At 35.3% G+C, this 26,942-nt stretch overlaps 1 pseudogene; it reads left to right on the forward strand.

Annotated features, from left to right (window-relative positions):
* The first annotated feature begins 2,643 nt into the window (after window positions 1-2,643).
* LOC131158580 (large ribosomal subunit protein eL6-like) lies at window positions 2,644-25,356 on the forward strand (annotated as a pseudogene).
* The last annotated feature ends 1,586 nt before the right edge of the window (window positions 25,357-26,942 follow it).

Raw genomic sequence — 26,942 nt, forward strand, 5'->3', positions numbered from 1 at the left:
TGTTAAACATGTTTTAAAATAATTTTAAATATTACCCTTGTGTCCCAACGGTCAAAATTTTATGAGTGACTAAATATGAGTTCATTTGCAAAGATTAAGTCAAGATTATGGAGTTTGATTATGAAAATATCCTCTGAATTTTTGAGAGCCCCTTCTTCATACTCAAAGCCAAATACTCATTCTTTTGAAAAACCTATTTGAGTGAGAGTATTTTAAATCATCCTACATTGCTTAAACTCTCATTGTTGTGTTGATTGTTGATTTTCTAAAAGAGAGTTAAGCCAAAAATTTTCCCAATAGATTTAGTTCATAAATTAATTGTGTGGGGAAAATCTTGCTAGCTTGTGAGTCTTTGCATTTTGATTGTAAGACTCTTAAGCTTGTCTTGTGTTGTGAAGCAAATATTTTTGACAAGCTTGGTTTATAAAATATCTGTTGTGCTTAAAGTTTTTGAAAATCATTTTAAGATATATGATCTTTCTCTTGAAAATCTTTGAAACTTTATTTTTAATTGATATATTGATATACATTGTTTCAAAAATATTGTTGTAGCACACTCTCACACTTTGATTGCATATTGACAATATCTTGAGAGTAGGTTCACACATATTCACTGAGCTTATAGATCTATCATTTGGAAGTGCATTAATTATTGCATGTGCGTATTGGTACAAATCTGCTTGTGTTTAGAAGCATTAGAATTGTACAAAAAAAATTTGATACTCACTGTTGTATTCCAGGTGTGGCTTGAGGGGGTGTTGATCTAGCCCATAAGGATCGGTAGGGCCTTCTCCGCCTCATAAGGAGAGTTTGTAAAAGTTGAGGTTAGTACTGGTGTAATTTGATCTGGTTGTAAACGGTGCTGCTCGATCCGTTAAGTGAGCAATAGTTGTAATCCTCGGACTTATGAGCTTAGGCGGGGATGTAGGCAGTATTAGCTGAACCCCGATAATATATTGTGTGTCTACTTTAATTTCTAACACTTTTTATTCCTGCACATGTATGTTATATTTAATATATTGTGAATGCTGCGCATGATTTGATTTTTGCATTTCATTATCTGCGCAATTGGTATATGATTAGAAAGACCTTATGTTATGTATTACTGATATCTGGTTAAACCTAAGAAGAAGTTTTTAAATTTCCAATTCACCCCCCATTAGGAATACACCAATTCCAACACTTTCAAAGCAAGAAAGTAGGCAACTTTTGTTGGAATATTTTCTTTCAAAATGTTCTTCCGAGGAATTATTTTCCTCTCATTCTCATAGTAGCCTTTATCAATTATTTGGAAAGACTTGAAATAAAAATAGCCTCTCTTTAAGAACTTTTCCAGATTACACTATTCTTCCTTTGTGCTGTTAAGAGTTTACAAGGTGTCAAAATGCTTTTAAAAACTTTCTAGGTGTTAATTCCCCTTCTCAACAAGTGGACAGCCAACACTGTACCTCAGAGGATGTGCATTAACTCACTAAGGTATCCTTTCTCTTTCCAAAACAGACTATTCAAGTAATCAATTTCGTTAGTGGAATCTCTACACTAGTTGTCATGCTAAGAATAGTATCCTGGTTTCCCAATTTAAATTTCATCAATTCAAAGAAATCAATCATCACTTTTTTAGTAATCATCACCTCCTTAGTCATCCACCCAATATGTTTCAAACCATATGACATGACTACACCACTTCTGTAGAAATCCCGAGTATCTTCAAATATCTTAGAGTAATTTAGGGAAGTATATACTATATATTATTAAGAGAGATTTGTTTAGGAGATTATTTCCATATTTAGATCTTCCGATTGTATTATAAATATTGTAAATTGGTCTCTACAATTTAATTCAAGAAATACATAACTTACATTTTGTTTTATGGTATTAGAGCCGATGGTTAGTAACTCTGGGTGAGTGACATTGTAAAAATTGAGGCGTGAAGCTAATTTTCCTGACGTGCTAATAGTTGGAGGACCAAGTGTGTGACCAAGGCCAATAAGGATCATCTAGGCTAGGGATGGATCCAAATGGGGTCAAGACGTGGGAGGTAGGATTGGTTCAGAGGCACGTGGAATACAATCTAAGGCACGTAAGATGCCAGTGGTAAAGCCCACTTGAGCGACTGTTGGGGAATTAAGCTTACTCTCATAAAGAAGACGATTTTCGTTCAAAGGGGAGTAGTTGAAACTCACAAGTGAGGGAGAGATTGTTGATAATTCTACTTGTGAGTTTGTCACACATTGAAAAATTTGAGTGGATGATGGGTACTTATTTACATAGTTGGACCCAAAATCCAATAGGCTTAAGCTTTTGGGTCAAGTTGGTGTTCACCTATGTGTATCAAGCCCACCCATGGGCTCCTTCGGCACTAACAAATGGTATCAGAGCTAGGAGATTAAACCTAACTATCAATGGCGGACACTTCCAGCCAAAGTAGAGGTTCGATAACCTCTGAATCTTATGAGGTCCTCCAACAGAGTTTCAGCCTGTGATTTGTCTCGTCTCTACATTAGAGGGAAGACCTCTCGAGTTAGGGTTTCATACCTTCAGTTTTTGTCACTGTCGCCGACTACCGCCCATAGCTAACTAGCGGAGTCTTGTGAGTCTGTGACAACCCTCGCCCAGCTTCAAAGAGTCGTGAAGGTTTCACCAATGGCGTCGGCGGCTAGGAAATCTAGAACTACCTAGAATACAGAACTAGTACGAGGTATCGAGAAATTCTCGAGATCCAAGATGTATCACAAGCGTGGTATCTGGGCCATCAAGGCCAAACACGGTGGCGTTTTCCCCCACCATGACCCCAAGCCAGCACCATAGAAGCAAGTAGAGAAACCGCCCAAGTTCTACCCTGCCGATGATGTAAAAAAGCCGCTCGTCAACAAGGGCAAGCCCAAACCCACCAAGCTCAGAGCGAGCATTATGCCTGGGATGGTTTTGATTCTATGTGCTGGGATATTTAAGGGGAAGAGAATTGTTTTTCTGAGACAACTTCCATCTAGGTTTCTTCTAGTTATTGGCCCATTTAAGGTTGATGGTGTTCCTTTAAGCTATGTGAACCAGTCTTACGTGATTGCAACTTCTACCAAGGTTGACATTTCTGCAGTTAATGTAGAAAAGTTTGATGACAAGTATTTTTCTAAGGAAGTAGAAAAGAAGATGTGAATTACGGTGTTATCCCAAGAGGGGGGGGGGTGAATTGAGTATTTTAAAAGAGAGATCTTTTAGGTTCTAATTTTGTAAATGATAATTTCAAAATTGCAAGCTCCCAATTACTATTTCAATCAATTTTATTAATCAACCCAATGCGTAGTTTTAAGTGTCTTTATCAAGCATACACTGTTACCCAATTATTCAAACATATATCAATTGATCAACACATACACAATATGATTACGCATAATTTAAATAGAGATAAGGGTAAGAGAGATTCAAACTTGATTTTACGAGGTTTGGCCTACCCCAGCATACGTCCTCGCCTTAAGTAACCCACTCAAAGATTCCACTAAATAATTCACTCCTTTAACTAGGACAGAGCTTCCCTTACAATCCGCTACTTATAAGAGGTACAACTTCCTCCTAGTTTGCTGCTTACAAGAGACACAACTTTCTCCTCACCCGATTCACAACCTAAACCGTGATTACAATATAGAATTAGAATTCTGCACAAACTCAATATTGCTTCTCCACAAGCTAGTGAGTACAATAGAAATCCTAACACATAATCACATGATAAATACTTCAAGCTCAGTATGTATGTAAAAATATGACTTTTATAAGTCGAATGATATGCTTCACAAATCTACCCTTTAAGCAATATCTCCCAAAAATTAGTTTTTTTTTCATAAATAAATACTTTGGAGATTTTGGAGTTTGATTTCGAATCACTTTATGCAAGAATATCAAATAAGATCCTTAAAAAAATAGACTTGAATATTATGTAGATCTAAGTTCTTACTATCAAATAACTCACAAGATTAAATCTTTGAGTGAACAATAAAACTTGATAGTTTTTCAAAGATTTGAATAATATTTATCAAATACTTTTTGCACAAATAAAGTAGGTCTCCTTGAATAAAAATATACTTTTGAATATTACAGGGTTTCAACACTTTAGAATATTGTTCCCAAATATTTTTTTTCCCCAAATAATGATCTTTCACAAAATGTATATATAATAAATTAAGGTCAATCTCTCAAATAAAAATATTCAAGAATACGTTTGAAAAAGAAAAACTTTGAGAATAAACCAACAAGAAGTTTGATCACCAAACTTCAATACCCACATTGTTTGCGCAATATTCGCACGAATGCCTTTTGAGAATCAGCTTATCCCAAACTTAGATTTGATGTGAATGCTTTGAAATCACAGGCAAGGGCTGAGCAACATGTTCAATGCTTTCCAGAGATGTGTATATGTTCAAGGCTCCCAATAATATACAAAAAGTGAGGCACTAGGGTTTTTAGGTTAGTTTTATAAGTGTTCTTGGCCCTAGATTTAATCCTGGTCGTTGGATCAAGTTAAAAACAAGAGTTTTCGTCAGTGTTCACACTAAAATGTGAATCAGCATCTCGATCTTTGTCGACGAGTGGGTAAGTTCGTTGACGAGTGTATAACACTTGGTCGTCGACGAGGCCATGAGTTCGTCAACGAGAGCATTGTTTGAATTTTTAAGGCTCTCGGTATTTTTTCATTGACAAGACAACACTTTTCATCACCGAGTGGCCTTCATACGTTCGTCGATGAGGCCATTGGGTTCGTCGACGAGGCCACTAAAATTTTCCTCAAAAAAGTTATTCAACTGGGACTAATGTAAATGAATTTTTCATGAATGCATGAGTCCTAAAGTATATTTAAGCCTCAAAATATATCATATGACATGTAAATACATTTAATTCTAAATACCCACTTCCATTGATGATCTCAAACTTGAAGCTTGCTTCTCTATCCTTCTATTCTTCTAGATCCATGGATTGAGCCAAGTGATATGTATTTTAGGTTCCTCGTGGCTTCCACATCAAGATCACCATTCGTGCATTCGAAATCATGATCCTATTCACAAACTCAATTGCACATGTCAAATACCAAGTGATTTGTCATTATCAAAATAGGATTGGACTCATGGAATCAACAATCTTCCCTTTTTTGATGATGACAAATACACGAGTAAACATAGAAAATGGGTTACGCCTAACAAAGCTCCCCCTCAAATAATGCACAATATAAAATTCAGCACTATGAAATATGCTCATATACAATATAAAAACCGGCAATAGTTTTGCACATATAACTCATGTACTTATGTGCCAATATGAAATATGCTCATATACCATGTAAAAACAGGCAATAGTTTTGCACGTATAACTCATGTACATATATGCTTTTCTCTGCTTGCTTTTTAAAAAAAAAAAAAAAAAAAACTTATATTCTTCTCCCCCTTTTGACATCAACAAAAAGGTAGTTATTCAAATATTCCGACTTAAGTATTTCATTTGTGCAAAAATAAAATAAAATAAAATCTCAACTTCTCCCCCTATGTTATTCAAGTTCTCCTCAGCCTTTCTAATGTATGTATGTGTGGTGGAATCAAATGTCAATGTGTATAAACACAATATTTCAATTTGCATAGGCAAGTATAAGCAAATCAGTCATTAAAATCCAAACACTTAACCATGCGATAACCATGTCTTGAGTTTAATTGTTAATTTTGGTACCCCATAATTATGTAGTCTAATATACTTCTAGACAACTTCTCAACTATGCATAAGACCTAATTCACGCATAATCTGGATGAATCTATCCTCCGGAAGTGGTTTCATGAATATGTCTACCCATTGTTCATTGGTACATACAAACTCAAGTGTCACATCTCCTTTTTGTACATGATCACGAAGAAAATGATGTGTAATTTCTATATGTTTAGTTCGTGAATGTAATATAGGATTATTTGAGATGTTTATTGCACTCTTATTGTCGCATCTTATAGGAATTATGTTATAGCTTAATCCAAAATCCATCAATTTTTGCTTCGTGTATAGCGTTTGAGCATAACAATTTCCTGCCGCTATGTATTCTGCCTCCGCTGTAGAAAGAGCAACTAAATTTTGCTTCTTTGAAAACCAAGATACTACAGAATGTCCTAGGGAATGACATGTGCCACTCATGCTCTTTCTGTCCACTTTACTACCAGTAAAATCAGCATCTGAATAGCTAATAATCTCAAAGGATGTATACTTAGGATACTATAATCCCAGTTCAATGGTTCCTATCAGGTATCTAAGTATTCGTTTGACAACTAATAAATGTGACCCTTTTGGTGCAGCCTGAAATCTTGTGCACAACTACACTGACATTATGTTAGGTCTACTAGCAGACAAATATAGTAAGCTACCAATGATCTCGTGATAGAGCTTGACATCCACTGGTATAACTTGTTCGTCTTTGTCTAATTTCAATGAAGAGCTCATAGGTGTCCTTAGTATTTTTCCATCTTCCATATTAAACCTTTTGAGTAGATCTCTAATGTACTTCAATTAATTTATAAAAATTCCATGTTTTGCTTGTTTGATCTGACGTCTTAGGAAGAAATATAGTTCACCCATCATGCTCATCTCAAATTCATTTTGCATAGTACTTGCAAACTCATTGCACAACTTTTCATTTGTTGCTCCAAATATGATATCATCCATGTATACTTGAACTAGGAGCATGTTATTATTCTTAGACTTTATGAAAAGTGTTGTGTCTATCCTCCCTTTGATAAATCCATTATCTAGTAGAAAATCGCTTAGTCTTTCATACCATGCTCTAAGAGCTTGCTTTAAACCGTACAAGGCTTTTGTTAGTCTATAAACGTGATTTTGATACTTATGGTTTTCAAAAACTGGAGGTTGTTCTACATAAACTCTTCACTTATGTAGCCATTTAAAAAAGCGTTTTTGACATCCATTTGATACAACTTGACATTTTTATAAGCAGCATAGGCTAAAAGCATTCGAATGGCTTCCATTCTAACTATAGGTGCAAAGGTTTCCTCAAAACCTATTCCTTCTTCCTGGTTATATCCCTAAGCTACTAGTCTTGCCTTATTTCTAACAAATATCCCATGTTCATCTTTCTTGTTCTTATATATCCATTTTGTTCCAATAACTGCCTTATCCTCAGGTCTAGGAACTAATGTCTATACTTTATTTCTCTCAAACTGATTTAACTCAACTTGCATGGACATCACCCAAGATTCATCCTCAATTGATTCACTCACATTCCTAGGTTCTTCCTGAGATAGGAATGCATAATAATTAATCATAATTTTGAGTGTGGATCGTGTGGCTACTCCTCGGGATGGCTCATCTATTATTTCATCAATGGGGTGATTCTTTATGTACTTCCATTCCCTAGGTAGTTCATTAACCTCATTTTTAGTTGGATTATTTTCAACAGATGGTTCCTTAGCTTCATTTCTCTTATCTGAACCATTTTCAACAGATTGTTTTTCAAATTCCTTATTTATTTCAATTTCATCCTCATCAGTCTTTTTGGAGAAGGGATTTGACTCATCAAATACCACATGGATAGATTCTACAACAGCTAATGTTCGTTTATTATATACCCTGTAGGCTTTACTATCTAAGGCATACCCTATGAATATTTCTTCATCTGATTTCACATCAAACTTTCCTAAGTGTTCATTGTCTCTAAGCACAAATCATTTACAGCCAAAGACATGAAAATATGATATGTTTGGTCTATGGCCATTCCATAATTTGTAAGGAGTCTTATTTAGAGATGGTCTAATCAAAACTCTATTTAGAACATAGCCGGCAGTATTTACTGCCTCAGCCCAGAAGTACTTAGGTAGTTTATGTTCGTTAAACATTGTTCTGGCCATTTCTTGTATAGACCTATTCTTTCTTTCAATTACACCATTCTATTGTGGTGTTCTAGGAGCCGAAAAGTTATGAGCTATTCCTAATGAATTGCAATAGTCTTCCATGCCTTGATTTTTAAATTCTACCTTATCACTTTGGATTTTAGTGATAGTATATCCCTTTTCATTTTGAATTTTCTTGCACAGATTTATGAATTGTTCACATGCTTCATCTTTGTGATCTAAAAATAGTACCCATGTATATCTTGAATAATCACCAATTATGACGAAAGCGTATGATTTTCCTCCTAAAATCTGAGTTGGGCTTGGACCAAATAAGTTTAAGTGTAGCATTTGAAGTGACCTTGTAGTAAAGATAACTTTCTTTTTCTTAAAACTAGATCTTGCTTGTTTTCCTAGTTGACATATATGCATCACATATTTTATCTTTCATGAATTTAGCCTTAGGCAATCCTTTAACTAAGTCTCCCTTAACTAGTTTAGATATCAAGTCCATGTTCGCGTGTCCTAGTCTCCTATGCCAAATCCAACTAATTTCATTCATAGAAAATAAATAAGTAACATGTTGAGAAACAAGATTGTCAAAGCTAGTGGTGTAGACATTTTCATTACGATCTCCAGTAAATAGTACTTTGTTTTTAGATTTGTTCTCTACGATGCATTTTTCATGTTCAAATAAGACTTAAAACCTTTATCACATAATTGACTTATACTCAATAAGTTGTGTTTCAATCCATCACTAATAACACATTATCAATGACAAGTGAAGGTTCCTTACCAACCTTACCAACTCCAATGATTTTACCTTTCGAGTTATCCCTAAATGTAACAAATCCTCCATCTTTGGATATGATGGATACAAATTTAGCTTTATCTCTTGTCATATGTACCGAGCATCCGCTATCCATATACCACTTGTCTTTCGAGGAGGACAATCTCAAGAACATCTGCAAGACACAATCAGATAACTATTTTTGGTACCCATATTTTCTTGGGTCTGTGGGGGTTAGTACTAGATTCTCCTTTGACTTTCCAGACTTTCTTAATTTTGACATCTTTATTTTTAAAAGGACAATCAATATGTGACCCAACTTCTTACATTTAAAACAAGTAATATTTTTATAATAGTTTTTAGTTGGAACATAATATTTTGACTCTTTTATGAAATATCCCATGTAAAGATGTCTCTATTTTAGGTTATCCTTTCCATTATAACCAAGACCTTCCTTTTCTAGGGAGTTTCTTTGAATTCCAAGGAGTTTTTCAAAATTAGTTTGTCCTTCTATAAATTTATAGATAATCCTAGATTTATCTTTTAAATCCCTTTCTAACTCTTCAATTTTCAAATCCTTGTCTCTCATTAAGGATGCATGAGATTCATTTTGACTTTCTACTGACTTTGAAAGTTCCTTCAATTTTAACTTCAAAACAGAATTTTTCTTATTCATTTTCTTAAGCATTTTAAGTGTATACAAATATTCTTGTTGCAATTCGTCATAAGAGAGCATGCCATTTTCATTTTTTGAATCGCTGCAATAATAAGATGAAGCAGAACAAAAAGATTATACCTTGTGGTCTTCGTGAGCCATCATACACAGATTTGAAATCTTGTCATCACTGGATTTAGATTCTGAACTACTAGTACTGTGAGTATCCCAACCAACCTTTAATGTCTTCTTCTTCTTCTTGGACGCTTTCTTTAGTTGGGGGTAGTTGGGCTTGATATGCCCAACTTCTCTATAGTTATAGCATATAGGAAGATCTTCCTTTTGCTTCTTTATGCTTGTTTCTTCCTTTTCTGTTTTTGAGCCCTTGAATTTTCTAGTGTATTTCTTGTTCTTTCTCATGAACTTTCCAAATTTCTTTGTGAGAAGAGTCATGTTATCATCCGAATCTGAATCACTTCCTTCACTAGAGCTATTAGATGATGCCTTAAGTGCTGTAACTTTCCTTACTTTATTTTGCTCATTTTTCCTCTCATTTATCTCTAGCTCATAAGTGATGAGCGATCTGATTAGTTCAACAAATGAAATCTCCTTCAGATTCCTTCCTTCAGCTATTGTAGTAGCATTAGCTTCCCAAACTAGCAGTAGTCCTCTGAGTATTTTCCTGATCAACTCATAAGTAGGGTAAGCTTTATCAAGACCATTTAAAGAATTCATGATGTGTGTGAATCTAGTGTATATGGATTGAATAGATTCATCAGTAGTCATTTTAAATGCCTCATATTCACTAGTAAGCATATCTATCCTACTATCTTTTACTTCCTTAGTACCTTCCTATGTAACTTCTAATTTTTACCAAATCTCTTTAGCAGTGTTACATGCCATCACCCTATTAAACTCATTTACATCGAGTGCACAGAATAGCAAGTTCATTGTAGTAGCATTTATTTGCATAGATTTCCAATCTTCTTCAGTATACTCATCTTCAGTTTTGGGTACATTTATCTTATCAACTACTTTCATAGGGACATGGTTTCCCTTTAAAACTATTTTCCATACTTTTCAATCTACATTCAACAGATATATACTCATCCTTCATTTCCAATAGGTGCAATTTACAACGCAGAAAATTGGTGGTCTAGTGGACGAGTGTTTCTCACCGAATGGGGTTACACTGATGTGTGCCATGTGATTTAACGGTTAAGTCTAAGTAAACCTACCCTGATACCAAATGTGAATTACGATGTTATCCTAAGAGGGGGGTGAATTGGGTATTTTAAAAACTAGATCCTTTACATTCTAATTTTGTAAACGATAATTTCAAAATTGCAAGCTGTTAATTACAATTTCAAGCAATTTTATTAATCAACCCAATTCATAGTTTTAAGTGTCTTTATCAAGCATACAATGTTACCCAATTATTCAAACATACACCAATTGATCAACACATACACAATATGATTATGCGAAATTTAAATAAAGATAAGGATAAAAGAGATGCAAACTCGATTTTATGAGGTTCGGCCTACCCCAGCTTACATCCTCACCTTGAGTAACCCACTCAAGGATTACACTAAATAATCCGCTCCTTTAACTGAGACGGAGCTTCCCTTACAATCTGCTGCTTACAAGAGGTATAACTTCCTCCTACGCCGCTGCTCACAAGAGGCACAACTTGCTCCTCACCCGGTTCACAACCCGAACCGTGATTACAATATAAAATTAGAATTCTGCACAAACTCAATATTGCTTCTCCACAAGCTAGTGAGTACAATAGAAATCCTAACACATAATCATATGATAAATACTTGAAGCTCAGTATGCATGTAAAAATATGACTTTTATAAGTCGAACGATATGCTTCACAAATCTACCCTTCAAGCAATATCTCCCAAAATTTATTTTTTTATAAATAAATACTTTGGAGATCTTGGGGTTTGATTTTGAATCACTTTATGCAAGAATATCAAATAAGATCCTTAAAAAAATAGACTTGAATATTATGTAAATCTAAGTTCTTACTATCAAATAACTCGTAAGATTAAATCTTTGAGTAAACAATAAAACTTGATAGTTTTTCAAAGATTTGATCAACATTTCTCAAATACTTTTTGCATAAATAAAGTAGGTCTCTTTGAATAAAAATATACTTTTGAATATTACAGGGTTTCAACACTTTAGAATATTGTTCCCAAATTTTTTTTTCCCAAATAATGATCTTTCACAAAATGCACATATAATAAATCAAGATCAATCTCTCAAATAAAAATATTCAAGAATACATTTGAAAAAAAAAAAAAAACTTTGAGAATAAACCAACAAGAAGTTTGATCACCAAACTTCAATACCCACGTTAATTGTGCAATATTCGCAGGAATGCCATTTGAGAATCAACTTAACCCAAGCTTAGATTTGATGTGAATGCTTTGAAATCGCAGGCAAGAGCTTAGCAATGTGTTCAATGCTTTCCAGAGATGTGTATAAGTTCAAGGCTCCCAATAATATGAAAAAAGTGAGGCACTAGGGTTTTTAGGTTAGTTTTATAAGTGTTCTCGGCCCTAGATTTAATCTTGGTCGTTGGATCAAATTAAAAACAAGAGTTTTCATCTGTGTCTGTGCTGAAACATGAATCAGCGTCCCAATCTTTTTCGACGAGTGGGTAAGAGCATCGATGAGTGTATAACACTCGTTCGTGGACGAGGCCATGAGTTCGTCGACGAGAGCACTGCCTGAATTTTTTAGGCTCTTGATATTTGTTCATCGATGAGACAGCACTATTCATCACCGAATGGCCTTCATACGTTCGTCAATAAGGCCATTGGGTTCGTTGACAAGGCCTTTAAAATTTTCCTCAAAAAATTTATTCAACCTGGACTAATGTAAATGAATTTTTCATGAATGCATGAGTCCTAAAGTATATTTGAGCTTCAAAATATATCGTATGACATGTAAATACATTTAATTCTAAATACCCATTCCCGTTGATGATCTCAAACTTGAAGCTTGCTTCTCCATCCTTTTATTCTTCTAGATCCATGGATTTAGCCAAGTGATATGTATTTTAGGTTCCTCGTGGCTTCCACATCAAGATCACCGTTCGTGCATTCTAAATCATGATCCTATTCACAAACTCAATTGCACAGGTCAAATACCAAGTGATTTGTCATTATCAAAACAGGATTGGACTCATAGAGTCGACATAGAAAAATAAAGGGGAAAGTGAGTTTTTTGAGACAGAAAAAGAAGAAAAGACAGCACTCCCGCTGTAGAAGAAAGATGATCAGAAGACTGTTGATGCACCATTGATAGCATCAATTGATGGAGTTCCACACTTGAAAAATTGCCTTTACACACAAGATGAAAAGGTTATCTCATCTTCCACAAATATTTCTTTGGGTTCTTTAGCCCAAAGAGGTAATTTTTTGCAAGCCTTGAATATAACCTCTAAATCCAAAACTCCTTGAATTATTGATTTTTGTGCTTCTGACCACATGAGCGATGCCTATCATCTTTTCTCATCATAGTCACCATGTGCTAGAAATTTGAAAGTTAAAATTGCAGATGGATCATTCTCGTCTGTTGCAGGCAAGGGGAATATTCGACTCTCTAACTCCATCACACTAGAGTCTGTTCTTGATGTTCCTAATTTATCCCGCAACTTACTATCCATTAGCCAGTTAACTAAAAACTCTAATTGTTCTACTAAATTTCTTCCCTCTCATTGTGTTTTTTAGGACCTATCATTGGGGAAGACAATTGGTAGTGTTACGGAGTATGAGGGACTCTACTACTTTGAGGAGGCTAATGTGAGTGAACAATGTAAAACTACTATTTGTGATTCTACATCTGCTTCTAGTGATAGTGAAATTTTGTTATGGCATTCTAGGATGGGTCATCCAAATTTTCAATATCTAAGACATTTATTTCCTTCCATTTTTTCAAATAAAACGCCTTTTGAATTTCAGTGTGAAATTTGTGAACTTACAAAACACCAGCATAATTCCTTTCCAAAATCCATATACAGACCATCCAGACCCTTTACTATGATTCAGAGTGATTTATGGGGGCCCTCACACTCTCTTAATCACACTCACATGAGATGGTTTGTTACTTTTATTAATGATCATACTCGTATTTGTTGGGTTTACTTGTTGAAAGATAAAACTGAAGTCTGTTATATTTTTTCCAGATTTCACTCCATGATTCAAACATAATTCCAAACTCACATTCAAATTTTATGTTCTGATAATGGTATGGAATATTTCAATAATATCTTGGGACATTATCTTCAAGAAAATGGAATTGTTCATCAAAGTTCTTATGTGGATGCCCCTTTACAAAGTAGGGTTGCTGAACATAAAAATAAGCATATTCTTGAAGTAGCTCAGGCATTGATGTTCACTACAAATATGAAAAAATATTTTTGGGGCAATGCCATTTTAACAGCTACACATCTCATTAATCGAATGCCTAGTCAAGTTCTTTCTTTTGCCACTCCTCTCCAGAAACTTCAGGAATGGTTTCCTAACACTCAGCTCCACTCCAGTCTCTCCCTAAAAATCTTTGGATGTAATGTATTTGTTCATGTTTATGCTCATAATCAAGATAAATTAGAATCTTGTGCCATTAAGTGCATTTTTATTGGTTACTCTCCTACTTAGAAAGACTACAAATGTTATGATCCAGTCACAAAAAAAAGTGTTTGTTAGCTTTGATGTCACATTCTTTGAAACCACTCCTTACTTCCCAAAGCCCTCTCTTCAGGGGGAGAAATGGAGTGAAGATCGGTTCTTTGATTTCTCTTTTGATGAATCTGTGCCATACACCGAGTCTACCGTTGCATCATTTCCTGAGTCTACCATTGCATCATTTCCTTACCTGTCATATACAGAAGATCACTTAACCTCAGGGGGAGATGCAGAAAAACAAAAAAACACAGAAATACTTGTTTACTCAAGAAAGCCAAACACAAAGAATAGGGATAATCTCATACCTGAGGCACCAAGAGAGTTGGAACCGATGATAGCTCCGAGCAACCATGAGTCCACGCCCAATCCCGATCAGGCAATATCATGAACTCCCTTATGATAAGCATGTATCTGATGACATCAATTTACCCATTGCATTCAGAAAACAAACTAGGTCATGTACTCAATATCCTTGGTCAAAATACATGTCTTATAAAAGCCTATCTAAAGAATATCGTGCTTTTACTTCTAACCTGGATAGGATAAAAATTCAAAAGAATATCCAGGATGCCTTGGAGATTCCTAAATGGAGGGAAGTTGTAATGGAGTAAGTGTGGGCTTTGGAAAAGAATGGAACTTGGGACGTTATGAATTTGCCAAGAGGAAAGTAGAAAATTGGTTGTAAATGGGTCTTCACAGTGAAATATAGAGCTGATGGGACAGTTGAACAATATAAAGACTGACTCGTTGCAAAAGGGTTTACACAAACCTATGACATTAACTACACAAAGACATTTGCACCGGAAGAAAAATTAAATACAGTTTGGGTCCTCCTGTCTTTGGCAGCTAACTTAGATTGGCCACTACAGCAACTCGACATTAAGAATGCATTTCTAAATGGTGAGTTAGAAGAAGAAGTCTACATGACAATACCACCAGGTTTCAGTAAGAAGGGTAAAGAAAACAGAGTATGTAAACTCAAGAAGTCCTTGTATGGACTCAAGCAATCTCCAAGAGCATGGTTTGACATATTTGCGAAAGTGATAAAGAATCAAGGATATCGACAAGGGCAATTAGATCACACTATATTCTTCCAACAGTCTGAAAGTGGTAAGAAAACAATTCTGATAGTGTATATTGATGATATAATCCTAACTGAAGATGATACAATGGAGATGGAAAGATTAAAGAAAGTTCTAGTTGCCGAGTTTGAAGTTAAAGATCTGGGACAAATGCAGTACTTCTTGGGAATGGAAGTTTCTAGATCAAAAAAGGGTATCAGTGTCTCTTAGCAAAAGTATATTCTTGATCTCCTAACCGAAACTAGCATGCCTGGATGCAAACCTAGTGAAACCCCAATTGAAGCAATAAAGAGGGTTGAAGATTGCAAAATATTAGTTGAAAAGGAGAGGTATCAGAGATTGGTTGGTAAATTAATTTACCTATCATATACCATACCTGCATTGCATTTACAGTAAGTGTGGTAAGTCAACACATGCATTCACCGAAAAGACTCACCTAGATGCTGTGTATAAGATCCTCAAGTACCTCAAGGGTTCTCTGAGCAAATGACTCTTCTTCAAGTAATGTGAAAGCAAGGAAGTAGAAATTTTCACAGATGCGGATTGGGTAGGATCAACGAACGATAGAAGGTCTACTACTGGATATTGCACCTTTGTATGGAGAAATTTGGTAACTTGGAGGAGCAAAAAACATAATGTAGTGGCTCAAAGCAATGTTGAAGCTGAATTCAAGGCAGTTGCACAATGGATATGTGAAGGACTGTGGTTACGGAAACTCTTGGAAGAATTACAAATCCCAGTGAAATTCCCTATCAAACTCTAATGTGACAACAAAACAACCATCAATATTTTTCTTAATCCAGTTCAACGTGACAGGACTAAGCATGTAGAAGTGGATTGACGTTTTATCAAAGAGAAGGTTGAAGAAGGAACCATTTGTCTACCAAGGAACAAACTACTGACATCTTTACTAAAGGGCTAGCCTGCCAGAGCTTTGATGATTTCATTCGCAAGTTGGATATGATCAATATCTATGATCCAACTTGACGGGGAGTGTAGAAATCCCAAGTATCTTTGAATATCTTGGAGTAATTTAGGGAAGTACATATTATATATTATTAAGAGAAATTTGTTTAGGAGATTATTTCCATATTTATATCTTCTGATTGTATTATAAATACTATAAATTGGTCTGTACAATTTAATTCAAGAAAAGCAAAAATTACATTATGTTTTTTTATAGTTCCTCCTTTTCCACCAAGCACCATGAATCTCTTGTGCCATTTGCTCAACAAAGGCCTATTGAATTCAATTAAACTTTTGACTCCCAAATTTCCATTAGAAAGAGCTCATTTCACAACTCAAATCACCTAATAATATTTAAACTCCTCTTAATGCTTCACAAAAGAAATCTCTTCTGAATATCTTCCTACCCTATTATTGGCAAGCCTAGAATAAGGAAACGGGAAATGAAATACACTAGTAGGGTGGAGAGAGATATTTAAAATACACTGAAAAAATGCATCTAATGTCCAGAAGTTCAACTAGATGTTCCGTGAAAAAAATGACACTATCCACTTTTCAGACAAACATTATACTCATCGATTTAATACATATCACATAATTCCTAACCAACCCTATTTAGTTAGGGGCGTGAGACTGGTTTTGTCACTCCCCTTGATCCACGACATAACATGGCCTCATCGTAATAACAATTCTCTACATCTTCATAAATAACAATCACCAATAAACAGTAGTTCAATAAAAAAAAATTACATATGTTGTCCACCACTCCTTAAACAAAATCCACAAGATACCGACTTCAAAGATTGCAAATAAAAATCCTTAAAAATTACAAATAAAATCATATGATCTCAAATATTTCCAACAAGAATGCCAAGATAATAGTGATTAAATAAGAATTTCCATCTAATTGCAAGTATCTCCATCTTGAGACATACCTCCACAAGCCTGGAAGTTGCACCTAGTCTTTCAATTAGCTTAAACATCTATGGGGAGGAGAAGAGGGTAAGATATGACTACTTAACGAGTACAACTTCACACACAATACTGGATCAAGCACAATTTCATATATCACATATCATAATCGTATGCATAAACATGAATTTTAACACTTGGTAAGCAATGCAGACAAATCCATAAATCAAAGGCTTTATGTAAATCTCATAATTCAATTCATAAATCAAACTTTTAAACATTATTTGTTTCTTTCCTTGCATAATCATTTTCAATTCTTACTCTCAAAATCATGCTGCAATCCCTTTATACCCATGGCGTAGGCCGTATCAACAATTTCATAATTTGTGTGCCAACTTTATTCTTGTGGGTAGGGCAATCAAGACTAGTTTTAACTGTCAATTATCCCACTTATTAGGGACCATTTGTTGTAGTTATCATTCATAAAAACATAATTGTACTTCACATGCAAATTCCAAAACTAAGAAGAAAATTTGTAAACATACAATTCATGAACTTTGATTCACAAACATTTTGTAAAACAATACGTATACCTGGAGCATAGATAAGTAGAAATATTAATTCATAAATATCATGTCATTGACCCTATTTTTAGTACAAAAATAGTCATCATTTATGATAAGTTTATGCAAGAAACCGTCATTGTCAAAACATGTTCAATAACAACAAAATATTTTGTTTTCAAATTAAATAATGTATGTTAGGATCCACTTACCTCTCTATATCCGAACAACCAAAATGTCCAATATACCAGCCTAGGAACCTAGTGAGAAGAATAGTATATGATATTTGCTTTCACAAGTTGAATTAGCAATGCCAAATTGCCTTTGAAGCAATAGCTTAATAGAGAAATTTCACCTTCAAGCTAGATTTCTTTTCTTTCCCAAAGCAGCCTTTTGACTTTCACTTCTATGTTGCAACCACCATCAAGTGGAATATTATTTTTTTTACTTTTAGTAGTTGCTCCAGTAATAAAAAAATCCAAGTTACATGCAAGCTAAACACATGGATTTGGAAACAGAATTATCAGATAGGAACATGTTTATTTTTTAATGTCAATCAACATCATACTAATAACTGTTCAGCCATGTATATAGAGCATTTTTTTTACCTCCATTTTAGCATTGCCAAAGTTACTCGACTAAGTCAGATGTTCCGACCTACTAAACCAATTGTAAAAGTTCAATAACTCAACTTCAATTTGAAGGTCAATAGGGGATAGTCTTTTCTTATATTACATTTTAATATCCCTTGATTTGTTATAACTTTCCAAATTGGGTTCCATGCACAAACAATCCTACTATATTATAAGAGTACATTGTCAAATAAATGTTAAAACCAGTACTTAAATAAGACTCCTTTATTATTTTTTTCCTTCTGGGGATGAGATTTAAAAGGAATTCATGGGTCTACATATAACGCAGTAATTAACAATTTCTTTCACAGTTAGAAGGCTGACATGGTGTGCATTTAGGAAAAAAAGATGAGTCTGATTGGTGTGAAGTTTGTCAGTAAAGGATTACAGATTCCTCTATCTTCAGGGCACAACGACATGCATCACATGTAATTTAGCAATTGAATCACCAAAAATCCATGATTCATGCAAACTGAACACATGGATTTGGTACTAGGGCCTATTGTTAGATGTGAACATGCATATTTCTATATACAATTGCTAGTAACTAGTTATACTGTGGCCAATTGTTCACCTTTGTATTCTGAGTATTTCTACCCTCACTTTTGCATTTTCAAAATCTCTTGATTGAATCAAATACTCAAATATAGTAACAAACTATAAAAAAAGTTCCAATAACTATATTTTAATCCCCAAGTCGACAAATTAGATGGGATCCAGATAGTCTCTTCTCATGTTGTATTTGAGGTTTTTTTTTTTTTTTATGTGACGCCCCAATTTTCATACCATTTTTTTTCTCCAATAAATAATAAATATTAATCAAATATCGAGCATGTCAAAAACTCTGATACCATTTAAAAGTAACCCAACCCGAAGTGGGTGCCGGGTAAACAGTCATACAAACAGCCCTAATAGTGGAAGTCAATATTTATAAACTATTCAGAATACAAATAACTAGAGTTCTAACCATCCGTATATATATACCCAAAATCAACCAAAAACTCTAGGGGAATCATACATCCCTAGTTCAAAACACCCACTTTGTCTATTAGGGTTCCAGCTCCCCTCTATCTCGGAGTTCTAACTCCTGGTCTATCACGGTTCCCTGAAATATTTAGATATTTAGGTAAGACACATCTCAGTAAGACGGAATAAATTATTTATAGTGTGTGGCAGTATGAGTTTCGTTATATCATAATATACTCATTTCAGTGATAATACCATCAAAGAAAAATATACCAATTATACTCATAATCATATAGATATAAAACATAAGATTTCATATGCTTTAATTCCATTATTCAAACTCATTCACATGCAATCTATATTTATCAGTGAAAATTCTCGAGGATAGGGGAGATTACATGCCTATACATATAACTCCCCTCTGCTCTGGTATCGTTTGTAACCTTACCCGATTATCTCAAGTGAGGTTGCAACTGATACTTATCAGGGCACTCATCTTACTCAGTAAACCCTCAGGCGGAGAGTTTTACTTTTCCCTAATTATTTATGTTATTAAACTCACGCTCTTTCATTTCTCATTTCCATTTCACATCTAGCTTATGAGTGTCCTCGGTAACCAATCTATGTGCCATCTGTAACTCATGGCTGGCTTGAGGATATTTTCCATGCCACGCTTCCCCCCATGGTCAAGGTTGTGCTGTCTGAAGGTTATATCTAAACTGTAGTTGGCCTACCCGGTTAAATCAAAATAAGAACTCTACCTATCCATCTGTTGTACGATTGGTCCACCGCAGCCTGGTCCGAACCCAGGGGCAGTCAACATATCTCTGAAGGCCCAATCGACTGTCATGCCACACTCTTCATGAGACCATGTAGTTGCACTAACACCTTGCTTGTAATGGTATCGTGCTCTTTATCAACAACCATCCATCAGGATTCTCATTTCCACATTTCATCATTCACATTTCGTATTCCCGTTTCAGTATTCACATTCTAATATTCCCATTGCAATATTCACATTTCCATATTCACAATTCTAGTATTCACATTGCAATATTCACATTTTCATATTCACATTGCAGTATTTGCATTGCAATATTCACATTTTAGTATTCATATCTCATCTCATAATGGTATATATCACATTTCAATATTCTCATCATTTTCTAATTTCTTTCTCATATTTTCAAAACACATTCAATTCTTATAATAGTATATATCTCTTTTCGAGTATTTCAACATTTCTCAATAAAACACAATTCATCATTTCATATCTTTAAAATCCCAAAACATCACAATTCAATATAACTCATATGCCACACAATTTTATTTGATATTTGTATCATAATAATTTCAGGCAAAATATCATATTCTTATTTTCATGTATTAATTCAACCCATATTTCTCAAAATAACTGTTATAATTTATTTCCCTTACCTGACTTACTAAGAGGCCCATTAAAACCAAAATCCTACACCCGCGGTGTCTGAAACTCAAAACCCTAAAATTCACATTTTCCCCAGATCAATCAACTCATCTCCCAAAATATTTCTCACTTAACACTTCCTAGGGCCTATATACTTCAAATAAACACTTAAACCCTAAAACACCTTACTCACCCTAATTTTGAAGTGGTGCCTAAGAACTCCAAATCAACAATCCGCTCCGGCTAAGTTGTAGAGAATCTCCCCACGAACCTCGTGGTAACTTCTGATCATCAAAACGGGTTTAGACGGAGCAAAAATCAAAGAGAGAAATAGAGAGAGAGAGAGAGAGAGAGAGAGAGAGAGAGAGAGAGAGAGAGAGAGAAATCACATTGAAAATGATGGAGGGGCTATTTATAGGTCAGGCTTCGTCGACGAGTTAAAGTGATTTGTCGATGAGCCCATGAAGGCGCTTCGTCAACGAGGAGGCTAGTTCGTCGACGAACCTTAATTTCTTTGAAATTCCCTCACTCTCGATATCTTCTCGTCAACGAGCCACGTGTACTTCGTCGACGAGACTTAGAAGGACATTTGTCGACGAAGACTCTAGGTTCGTCAACGAACCCTTGCTGATGTCCCTTTTTAAATTTCCTTCCCCTTTCTTATTCTTTTCCTTTATTATTTTTCATAAATAAATTTTTCGAGTCTCTACACTTGATCTAACATAACTTTCCAAATCAAGTCCCATACACAAACAATCTTCCATTATATAACATAAGATTGTCAAATACAAGATAAAGTGGTAGTTAAGTGTGTTGGTTTTTGTCCCACATTGGTTGGAAATGTTTATTGAACTTTAGGTTGAAGCTATATAAAAAGCTTCCCTCACCATTACAAATAATATTTGTACTCTATAGTATTTCTAATTACTATTGGTAATTTGAAATTTTCCCAAGTTATAATTTTTCTAGAAGTAGTAGATTAATCGTCGGCGCCCGAGGATGTAGGTAATTCTGTACCAAACCTCGTAAATTCTTGTGTTGTTCTTAATTACTGTATTTTATTATTAGTTTCTGCATTGCTTTAGTTTTGATTATATATTCAATAGAAATAGTTATAGTATTGGTGTTTGACACAAGTGGGGTGTCTGGCACAACAAAGTGGGACTCGTTCATTTTTCTTGTTGGGGATGAGATTTAGAAGAGATTCTAAGTGAACATATAGGTGGAGATTTAGGCTTCAAAGCAATGCCTAGTATACACATTGTTGTTATAAAATATGCCTATAACAACAATGTGTATACTAGGCATTGCTTTGAAGCCTAGTATACAACTGCACGTATGTTGATGCAGTTAAGTAAATAACTGATCATGAGTTTAGTCAATCATTATTTACTTCATTCAACCAAAGGGCTGGTGGTGAAGCAATATCTAAACTAATTTCTAGCAGTTAAACTATGAAGCACCATAAAATGGAAAAAATTAGTTTCACTAGATCCTGGGACAAATAGTTCTCAATGGAGAAAAACTTGGCATGTTGATTATTGCATTTTTTCAAGGCCAATAGGGCTAATGAGGAACAGAGGGTCTAAAAGGGATTTGTCCATGGTGACTCATGAGAAACTAGATACCACTGTCATGAAAGAGGGTTCAGAACATAGATGTAGACACTGCTTGTTCCCTTAGTTCCATGAAAGGGAAGACATATCTTTTACAGTTGGAAGCCTGTCCTTGACATGTGCATTTAGGAGATTAAGATGAGTATGATTGGTGTAAAGCTGTGGGAAAAGATTGCAAATGCGTTTGTCTTCAAGAGAAAGGGCTATGCTATAGTGATCCTAATAATAATAATAATTATAAATTAAATAATATAATATATAATAATATAATATTATATTATAATATTATAATATATATATATATATATATATAATCAAAGATGTAACCTGAAGCTTCTTTGAAGCTTTAGGCGAGAAGTTGAGATGCCCCCCTCCTGAATGTCTTTCTCTCACCATCTCTCTCTCTCTCTCTCTCTCTCTCTCTCTCTCTCTCTCTCTCTCTCTCTCTCTCTCTCTCTCTCTCTCTCTCTCCACCATTCAACCTCCTCTCTCCTCGATTTTCTCAGCGGTACGTGCACCGATTAAAAAACAGAAAATACCCCTGGGTTCCATTCTCCACCACAGACATTCTTACCAAAGTGGATTTGTTGTAAGAGCGTCATAGGTACCACTCTTGGGGTAAGGTAATCTCTCTCTCTCTCTCTCTCTCTCTCTCTCTCTCTCTCTCTCTCTCTCTTTCTCTTTCTATTTCTCCCCTCAATTTTTCCTTAAATCTCTAGCCAAATTGACGATCGGACACCACCATAGGGTACTAGGTTTGATCCTCGTCATATTGGCCAGAGCAGATTTTTAATTTGGGTTTCCTAGGCACCACTCCAAGGCTAGGGTCGGATAGTGGAAATATATTTGTTAATTATTTTTAAAGTTTAATTAGCTATTGGGAGTGTGTGGGCCTAGGAAATATTAAAATAATTATTATTCTAGGGAGTTAAATTGATTGGTTTGGGGAAAATATGAATTTCAAGGTGTTGAGTTTCGAACACTGCGGGCGTAAGATTTAGGGTTGTTAGCAGGCTTTTTAATAAACCAGGTAAGGGGAATTAAATTATGTTAGGAATTTCTGGAAATTAATTGATTAAATTAAAGTATGATGCAAATAATATATATGTGATTTTTTTGACTTGTCAGGTATAAATATATGAAATGGTAGTTTGGAAATATCCAACGTATTATTGGATAAATTATTATATGATTAAATATTATTAAAAATCTGTGTGGGATGAGAAATGATTGTGAATTATTGGAAAATGAATCTGTGAATATTTATATGTTGAATGGGGTTTATGATGAGATATGAATAGATATGTTTTAAAAGTTATGCTGATATGAGATTTAAACAAACATGATTTTTATCAGATATGATATGATGATTTGAGATATACATAGATGTGATAGTTTTATAATTATTGATATGATACATAGCCATGAGTTACAAAGGAGATGTGTTACACATGGATACTCATGTGCTTGGGCATTTTTATGAGAAATGAAAGCTTTTGGGAAAATAGATTTTTATATAAAAATGAGTGATGGAAATGATAACCCAATTGATTAATGATATGAGAGCATGGTACCGTTGTTAGTGATAAAATTAGTGCAACCACACAGCTCGAAAAGCGTGTAGGTATTGAAAGTCGATTGGGCATTCATAGAGATGTTGACTGCCCCAGGGTCCAGACCAGGCTGCGGTGGGCCAATCCTATTACAGACAAGGTATTTTGACTTAGCCTGGCAAGCCAACCAGGATTAAGTCCCTCTTCGGGTTGCACAACCTAGTCATATGGGGTTATTGCATGACAATGATATGAATGGGTTTCCTCATTACTAGCACGAAACACTCATATATTAATACTTTGACATATATGATACTTTGTATACTAAAATATTTATTGAGCATGATTATATTTTTGAAGAAGTATACGGTTACAAATATACATATATGTTATGGATATGAGTACAGATTCCTATGATACTTCAGTTAAATTAATATTTTTTATAAACATGACATGATACATTGAAACTCACTGCCACACACTTATAAAAATTTATTCCTACTTACTGGGAAGTGTCTCACCCCAAAGATCTTAAATATTTTAGGAAATTCGGAAAGTTAGGCGGAGCGAGCTCCGAGATAGAGGATACATCACCCTATAGTGTAGGGTATGTGGGTTTATTTTGAGAAGCATGATTATGGATGTATAAACCTTGAATTAGTGGTTGACTTATTTTGGGTGTTATGTGTATATTTTGGAGACATGTAGTACTCTGGTGTTGTAAATAAAGTTTAAACGTGTTATGTTTTCTGCTACATAGATAAAGTACGTGTGTGGACAGATGTATTCCTAGTACCCCATTTTGGGTCTGAATTGACTCAATTGTCTTTATTATTATTATTATTATTATTATTATTATTATTATTATTATTATTATTATTATTATTATTATTAGGGTATCATAGGTAATTGGTTCGGAAAAAAAAATAGGGGGTCACAGTTTAGTATCAGAGCCTAGGTTGGTAGGTTCTGCAGACTTTAGGATACAGCGAATAACAATACCAGAGTATATGAATGGATTTTGGGGAGGATTAAGATTAGAATTTAAGGTTTTGTCTTGTTACTTATTATTATTATTATTATTATTATTATTATTATTATTATTATTATTAGGGTATCATAGGTAATTGGTTCGGAAAAAAAAATAGGGGGTCACAGTTTAGTATCAGAGCCTAGGTTGGTAGGTTCTGCAGACTTTAGGATACAGTGAATAACAATACCAGAGTATATGAATGGATTTTGGGGAGGATTAAGATTAGAATTTAGGGTTTTGTCTTGTTACTTATAGGGAGGAAATTTCGTGGTGGTTTCCATGATTTTCTTAGGGTGACGATTTTAGGAAAGCCTTGGTAATCTATTGCTAGTTCTTTTTTTTTTTTTGAGTGGTAAGACTGAATCTTATATTAGGAATGAGGATGTAAAGGAAAATGGTATAGGAGGATATGGCTAGGGATCTAAGGTAAATAGATGTAATAGGCGTGTTATGATGTTAGGATTCTAAAGTTGCTACTGATCTATTTTCAAGCTGGACCTTGGAAATAGCAACGCTCATGCTGGAGGCGGTGATGATGCGAGGCCCTCGAGTATGGGTTGTAGTGATTCGGATGCGGTCCTGCGTAGTGTTTCTTAATAGGTCATGGCTAAGATAGCACAGAGTTCTAAAGGGCAGAGAGGCCCATCAGTAGACTAGGGTTGCACAATTGAATAATTTACCAAGATGAAACCCCTGACTTTTTTAGGGAGTAAAGACCTGATCATGGCAAAAAAATAGATTTAGGAGATGGAAAAGATTCTGACTGTACTGCACTGCACCGATGAGGAGAGAGTACTATATGCCACATTCAGATTAACAGGGGAGGTCGAATGTTGGTGGTCTGCTATGAGGCTCCTAGAGTAGCAGAGGCTAGCACCAGTGGCTTTGACCTCGGAAAGGTTTAAAGAGATTTTCTTCGACAACTATTTCCCCTCCTCGGTTAAGGATGCCAAGATAGAAAAGTTCTTGAATTTAATGCAAGACCATTTGACGGTGCCATAGTACACTGCCAAATTTTTGGAATTGTCGTGTTTTGCTCCCTTCATGATACCCGATGAATTCAGGAAGGCCCAAAGATTTGAGAGAGGGCTGAGGCAGGAACTTTATGAGCAAGTGGCACTATTGAAGATATGGGATTTTTACAAACTAGTGGATAGAGCCACCATAGCCGAAGCCAGTCGACAGAGGGGTATGGGAGAACAAAGTTAGAAGAAGAGGCCTGGGCCTCCTAGTTTTTAGGTGAGCACTAGCCAGGGCCAATGGAGGAGACATGGTGTGGGCTAGCAATAGATAGGGGAATACCAAGTTCCTTAGGGGAGTCTAGTGTCCCCTACTTGCCCACGATGCCACAAGAGACATTCTGGAGAGTGCCGGGCTGGGGTGATTACTTGCTAACAATGCGGTTGGCTAAGCCACATGGCATGAGATTGTTGAGCACCTCTGAATGTTGCGCCAATTCCCAGACTATACTGAGGGAACTATCCAACACCTTGAGCCAACCAGTAGAGGATTACTGCCCCAGCGTGGGTATATACACTAACCCCGGGAGAGGCAGAGGCAGCAGGCGACGTGGTGATAGGTATTGTTTACATTTTGTCATATAAAGCTGTAGTTTTATTTGATTTGGGGGCAACACATTCCTTTGTGGCCTGGGAACTTGTTAAATTATGTGGGATGGAAGCTCAAACACTGGATACTAGTTTATTTGTGGCTACACCAAAGGGGACCATAACAATGTGTAGTAGAGTACTTAGACGGGTTCCAATTAGTACTCTACTACACATTGTTATGGTCCCCTTTGGTGTAGCCATAGATAAACTAGTGTCCAGTGTTTGAACCTCCATCCCACATAATTTAACAAATTCCAAGGCTACAAAGGAATGTGTTGCCCCAAAATCAAATAAACTACAACATTGTTAATCTGGTGGTTCTGGATATGCATGGGTTTGACATGATTTTGTGGATGGACTGGTTAGCTGCCCGTTATGTTAGTATCGACTGCCATAAGAAAGTGGTAGTTTTCAGACCTCTAGGGAAGTTAGAATATCGATATGTGGGGATACGCGTGCGCTCCTCCCCGCAGCTATTATCAGTAGTTCAGATGAGGCAATTGCTTTTGGGGGGATTCTAGGGGTATCTAGCCTATGTGAAAGAGGTACTAGAAGGGGAATTAAAGTTGGAGG

This window comes from Malania oleifera, chromosome 6 (genome assembly GCF_029873635.1).
Source record: "Malania oleifera isolate guangnan ecotype guangnan chromosome 6, ASM2987363v1, whole genome shotgun sequence".
Taxonomy (NCBI): Eukaryota; Viridiplantae; Streptophyta; class Magnoliopsida; order Santalales; family Ximeniaceae; genus Malania; species Malania oleifera.